This window comes from Cebidichthys violaceus, unplaced genomic scaffold (genome assembly GCF_023349555.1).
Source record: "Cebidichthys violaceus isolate CVI_PGR_0920_01 unplaced genomic scaffold, fCebVio1.0.p SCAF_91, whole genome shotgun sequence".
In the NCBI taxonomy this organism is placed as follows: domain Eukaryota; kingdom Metazoa; phylum Chordata; class Actinopteri; order Perciformes; family Stichaeidae; genus Cebidichthys; species Cebidichthys violaceus.
Window position 1 is genome coordinate 657012 of NW_027176977.1, and position 7055 is coordinate 664066.

General features: G+C 37.3%; 1 protein-coding gene across 13 annotated transcripts in view; it reads left to right on the forward strand.

The window, feature by feature from the left end:
• The window catches only part of LOC137867924 (protein 4.1-like), an 89567-nt gene extending 83196 nt beyond the window's left edge, over positions 1-6371 (forward strand). For 7 of the 13 annotated variants that reach the window (XM_068704401.1, XM_068704408.1, XM_068704409.1 and 4 more), the window contains one exon: positions 1372-6370. The gene's annotated coding sequence lies outside the window, so the exon portion shown is untranslated. Of the gene's footprint in view, positions 1-1371 lie in introns of all 13 variants that reach the window. The other 6 variants (XM_068704416.1, XM_068704405.1, XM_068704406.1 and 3 more) reach the window with 3 other exon arrangements.
• Positions 6372-7055: the final 684 nt, after the last annotated feature.

Below are 7055 nucleotides of genomic sequence, written 5' to 3' on the forward strand. Positions count from 1 at the left end.
ATGCAGAGCTAAGAGGGCTCATTTAATGATCGAAAGTATCCCAGCATACATTGCCATCAACCAGCAGTGATGACGAGGACGTAAGCCAAACCTATAACTTTTTATCATATGATGTTCTACAACTGCTAATGTGTTTTGATGAGTACTGTGAGACATCGTTGAGGGTTTAAATGCTCCACATCCCTCTCTGTTATACTGGCACATTAAATCAACCTCAATGTGTTTACATCAGAGTGAGGCCTGAACTCTAACCACTACGTCTTTCTTCTGAGTCATTCCACATGTTCATTACACTGTCCTATATGCAGAAACCATTCCTCTCAGCCTGGACTGAAATACGACTCCTCTATGAAATGTCTTGTTGCTTCAGTAGAAGCTGTGACAGTAAAACATGTTTCCTGCTTTCCCTCTTGGTTTTCATAAACTGGAGTCGACTCATACAGCTTCATAGGAAGATAGATCTATTTGACCAATAACCCAGGGTTTTTGCCCTGTATTAACTGTTCAGCTATATAGAGAGGAGGTGTTAAAAGTAATTAATTAAAATGAATGCACTTTGTTATAAAATTAAAAGACCTTCGAAGATCATACAGAAAGCACTTTTTTCATTCTGCTAACTCACAACATTAACGATTGAATGAACACAAACAGCATGCCCTCTTTTCTTGATCAATTGAGTATAATGTACATTTCCACAGCTCTAATTCCATTAGTACAATAACAGAGTCAATAGTCATCAATGTCAACACTTCCTCCAGAAAAAGTTTACATTGAAAACCCTCTAACTTCCTGGTAGGCTTTTAATGTGAAACATCTGTAGGAAATATTGAGTTAGAAGCTTTACGTAAGTCCCAAAAAGTGGAAGTGATTGGGGATATTTAGTGAATTTATATATTATTTGTAATAAAAGAGAAAGTGTTTTCAACAGAGTGGTAATTATCACATGATTATTTTGTTGTGTTGTTTGAATAAGGGCTGTGGAAATATCCATGATGCTGAATTTACCATGTGAACAATTATGGCAAAGGTTTTTCCACAACGACTTGAGTTTTTTACCTGGCCTTATTGTTTGCTCATTGCAACCACCATTATCATCATTTACAGTATTATCATGTCAATATCATATGACGTTGCTCAATTTACTCTTTATACGTAACTCTTTATTATGACAGTACTAGCCCAACTATCATAAAAAATCTTTGTATTTTCTTCTTTCCACTTGTTCCTATTCTGGTCGTTATTGACCTTTTTCTTTCTGTGCTCACATATGTGATTTTGCTGGTGTTTTCATGTGTTGGGATCTGAAATACTGAGGTTTTGCTGTTAAAATCCACTAAAAATAGCTTTCTCTTCTTTTCTTTCTCTGGTCAGCTGTCAACCTCTCTTTCTCTCAATCTACCAATCCTTCAACTACATTAGTCCTCTCAGCTGCCCTACTCTCCCCCCCTTACTTGTGTCTCTATCACACCATTTCACCGCAGCACCTCCAGCCATCACACCCAACTGCACTGTCTACGACATGGACCACCAGACCACATCAGAGGAAATAAGCTTCAATGTCGAACTATGAACTTTAACCTCCATGAGTATGGAGTTTGGCCTGAAGGAGACGCCAGAAAATTCCCCAAAACCCTCCCAGTATTCCCCACAATCCCCTCTGCTCCACTAAAGATCAACCGTGCTGGACTAATGAAAAAAACTTTTTTGAAGACAAAAAAAATAAATAAAGTACAGCATTTGTGGATTTATTCCTCTCCAATTTGTCTGGAGAGTTTAAGAAAATGTTCAAGGGCATTTGGTCTTTTAATCTTGAGATTACTGGTACTTTATTTTTCTACAGCTTTTCTTAACATCACAATTGGTTCGATAACTCAAGTGTTTTTTAACCGTGTGTTCCAAGCAGCATTAATAAAGGGATTGTGGGTGATTTTTCTTGGCATTGTACTCATCGGGACTCGAGGGTCACTCTCAAATTCAACCGTAAGTTTGGTATCATTTCTTGTACAGTAAATATTTTATTTTCCCTCTCAATGCGAAAAAAATATTTTTTCAATTTCTGTATAAAAAAGATTCATTTTATCAAACCACATGGGCAATTACTCCTATCATCTTATTTAGAGTTGTGACTTAATCATTTGTTGGGTGATCTTTTGATTGTTTTAGTTGTTGTTGTTGTTGTAGTGCTTGTTTATCAGGACCAAGGAGACAACAGTGTATTGAAATGACCTTTATTTATTCCCACATCTGTCTCCTTTTTGTATGTTTATGTTTTAGATGTACTCAGCTCAGATGTTTGTAACTTCATGATTTTGTATTGAGAGCTTTCCAGTTATCAGATTGTTCTAGTCATTTCTACTGAGCATGACATTAGTATCAACAGTATTTCTGCATATGTCTCACATTTCTACTTTTCTACCAAATGGGCAGTGTGTACTCATCCAGAGAGACGGAATTCAAATGAAAGTGACCTTAAACATGACAGATTACATTAGATTACTGTCTGCTTGATTGGTATTGAAGCAGTTGAAAAGTGAAGAGACAACACAGGATGATAGTGGCCTCAACTCAAGTCTTTACATTTACATTTGTTATTGATTTTAACCCAATTAAGGCAATACTCCAATTATTGAAACTGCCACGTCAACACATTAACAAGGTTTTCTGGAAAAAGGCGTTAATTAGTTAAGAACTAATTACATCAGTTCTTAACATATAGTGAGTGAATATGAGGTGTTTGCACAAAGATGAAAGGAGGATTCCAGTTTAAAACACATTTTTCCACTTTTGCCCATCATTTAAATCAGTTATGATAACATTTTGCTCATCAATAAATTGATGACGTCTGGGAACACAATAACACCACTATGAGAAAGGCTGATGTGTCGAGAAACATGAGCAGTCAGACAGATTGTAAAAAAAGCCAACCCTTAAGATTATCTCAAGCTATGTCTCTGTTTGCACACTTGATTGCTTTTTATTGGATGGTACTGATGTTTCAAACAATTACCAATTATTTACTAGATAAGATAGAAATTCTAATGGCACAACCTGATTTAGTAAAAGACATTTTTAACAGCCTTTCCTAAAACACATTATCCATTATGGTTGGAGAGCTTTTTGTTTGTTGCACATTGGCTCTGAAAAGTTGTTATCATAGTGGTCATTTTGATCAAACTAAACTGAAGAATTAGCTCAGAACTAAAGGTTTTCACAAGAGGGCTTGCCTTCAGTGTTGTTTACAGTGCTATATGATAGGAATGAGTGTGACCCAAAACACAGACACAATTAAGACATTTTAAGGGACATATAAAACATTATCATCTGCATAAAAATATGAATACAAATATGGAGTGGCTGAGATGATTTTTATGAATAGGGAAACAAGGAAGACCAATAATATATTCTTGTGGGTCACCTACAATAACTTTAGCACTTGATTTGGAGACATTCAACACAAAAAATATTTGAATGTACTTTTCATCTGAACCTAAAATTGCTCAGCCCTGTCTTATGCTTTAAATAATGTAACACAATGCAGATAATTGACCCGGACATTACAGTTTATTACAATGAATGTAACTGGCATACCATACATGATTATCTTCAAACTGTTACCTTAGCATGGTTAGTCTTAATATTGGCATATTGAGTTCATGCAAACACACTGTAACATTATATTGTTGATATTAAAACAATATATAACCTCCTGCTCAGTACACACTGCCCATTTTAAATCAAACACTATTTAGTATGGCATATGAAGTTTATACTTTGTTGATTTTTAAACATGATGCTTTTTTAGAACACAATATTCTGTACAGCCGGACATGTTGTTCTTTCACTGTGCTGTAGTCTTCATCATGACACTCCCTTTCTCGTTGGAAACAAGCAAATCAACATTTCTAAGTTCTTTCTTAATTGTGAAACCTCACTTTACCATCACAGGACGACGTAATAAAAGAGCACCATGCACAGAATAAACACAAATGTATACATTGTATTTGATTAAATTCTGTCTCTAGTCCTGATTATGATATCACTGTTTACATTTGTCTCATGCAGATAGATAGGTAGATAGCTTAAAAAGAAAAAAGAAAAAGAGATTGCAATAACTAGCAAAAGTTGAAGCACTTTTTACACTAAAATTCAAGAGCTTAAAATCAAGGAATCCACTTGGGACACTGGGATCCAAATGAGGAAGATAAAAAAGAAAATCCACAAATACTGTTTCATGACATTTAAAAATCAAAACCCCGGCCCTCATCATTTTTTATTATCTACATCTACCTACATTAAAATCAGCGGCGGGCCGTGTATCTTATGAACCACCTCCTAATAACCTCATTATGACGCCAGCATGACGGGATGCTTCGTCATTAACGGGCAATGCATATAGTCAAAATCAATGTAATTAACACAATGACAAGAACAAACTCACAAGAACCAGTCACATATATTTATATGACAACAAAGCAGGTAGAATAACATAAAACCCAAATAACACGATTCAACAGGCCTCTGCACATTCCAGCAAAACTGCCATTCAATGTTATTCACATCAGAGGGAACAATATTAACCATATCATGAAAACAACACCATAGACAAATGAACACAGTAGTAAAGCTACTGCAGATGTAAAACAAAAGCAGTTCACTACCAAAGCTGCTGTTCACTTAAAGACAAAGTCCATCCTCCTTTCTTTGTTTACAAAGAGTTTAACACCACAGTTGTACAGTAACGTTACATCGGTGCCGTTCAGTTCCAGCCAGAGGTCGTTCTTGATTCATGGACAGTGATGACAGTCGAGCCTCCCCAGTTATATTTCTTGAATACGTTTTAATGCGTTTGAGGGCTGAAGATGTCCGTTCCACAGAGGCAGTAGATACTGGGATTGTCACCGCCCAACATGCCAAAATGCTAAAAATGTTATGTCATGTAAAAACTTCTTACATATCTTTAAACTTTAACTCTTACTACATAGTCTTCAACCAAATCTCATTGGTTGAAGACTATGACAATCAACAATGTCGTCCCCATTTACTTAAACTGCAAATGGATTCACTTGTAATTCTGAAGGCCTCCGGGCAGATTTTATTTTACTTAGAGACAGCATAGAGGTGAAATCTGATTGGATAAAAGCTCTACTTAAAACAAGCTGTGCTGGAAGCAGAGCAACTGAGGAAGACGGTAGCTGTGCAATGAGATAATAAGCTAATGGGGAAGTATTTATAATACATATAGTGTATTTATGAAAAATAATTAAATTATAAAATAGCTATAACTTTGGAAGTCTGTCAGTGTTTAGGCCAGCAGAGAAGCCCTTGGCGGCCCTGACGGTCCACCACTGGAGGAAACAGTGCGTAAGAGACTGTATCAATGGCTGAATAAAGTGAACTAACACTACCTCCGCGTCCGCCTCAAAAACTCAGAAATAATTTCCTTTCTCACAGTCCAGCAGTGCAATGTATTATTGGTGTTTAACAGTGTCGTTATTAGAAATTGTCACGGTTTTGGGTTATGTTTAGGTGTTGTTCTGTTTTATTTTGAATTCCCCTGCCTCTTGTGCCTCGTGTTCACTTCACTTCCTGCCTATATATGTCTTCCCGCCTGTGTGATTGTCTGTCCTACCCTGATTGAATCCTCCTGTGTCTAATCACCTGCACCTCCCCAGTGTACTTAAATCTGTCTCAGTGTCAGTTTGTCTGTTGTGTTACCTGGTCTGCTGTGCTCTGTTCTGCCCCGATATGTGTGTTGATGGTAAGTTCCCTGTGTTGCCCCTTGTCCTGTTCAGTAGTGATGGCGAGATGAAGCTTCATGAAGCATTGAAGCTTTCCATCCAATTGGTTCACTCATGGGCCGAAGCTTCATGGCGCTTCATTTGCTCTACTGTGCCATCAAGTGGACAATAAATGTAAAACAGGCAGAGTGATTATAATGACACCATGGCTTTGGTGTGTGAAGCTTTGAATTGAATAAATGAATGAATGATGTTTGTGATGCTCGAATAGATTGCAAACAAACGCGCAACGGCCAACTTGCGAGGCAAAAATCTTCCTGGATTACTCGACACACGTTTTGAAGCCTCGACACGGAAGGACACATACTGTTCAGCTCTGCTCTGTGTTATGTCAAGTATGTTTCCCTCATGATTGTTTTTTTATATCCTTATCCTGTTTTGAGTTTTGCCCATTCTTTGTTTTTTTTTGTTACACGTTTGTTGGACTTCCTTGCTCTGCAAGTTTTGCTTTGGACATTTTTTGGTTTTCTTATTAAATCCCCATAATCAAATCCTTCTGCTTCCGTGTCTCTCTGCACTTGGATCTATCCCATACCAGTTTTTCCCACAACCCTGACAGAAATGCCTTATGGGAATCTGAGAAAAAACAACCCAAACTGTAGTCAATCAATCAAACTTCATTTCAGACTCAAGGTCCATAGTGTTGTTGCTCATTGCAATGTAAACATGATCTGACAGTGGGGTGGGGCAATAATTGGAAAACTTACTGACAGATGTTCTGAATCTCTCGCTCACCTAATTTTTGTCATGTTTTTAAGTTTAGTTAACACATTATTAAAACCAGGTTGTCTTTTGAAGCGAACTCCTTCAATGCACATCAAGGTACAACAACAAATTAAATCCAACCCCAAGTTGAAACAATCAATCAGATCAGAATTGATCAGTGTGTGCTTATGTCCGTTCAGAGGGTATAAGACTGGGAAGTTGGCACAAGAAAGTTCCATAAGAACTCAGCATGGTCTTGTAACAGCCTCTCTGCTTGGTTCACTCTACTGTTGCTGTGTTTTCTGTTACATGGTCATGCATGCACTCAAATTTAGGATGTCGGGAATAACAGTTTTTACTGTAACTGCGGTATAAGACAATCACAGGTTTATAACAATGAGAATTCAATAAATTCTCGGTATTCCTGCATTATTGCCCAGTGAAAACAAGTCTCGCAAAACACGTTTGTGTGTGCAGAGAAGTCTTCTCTTGCCCGAGTAAAGTAACGTGTGTGTGTGTGTGTGTGTGTGTGTGGTGGTTTGTTTTGTGTGT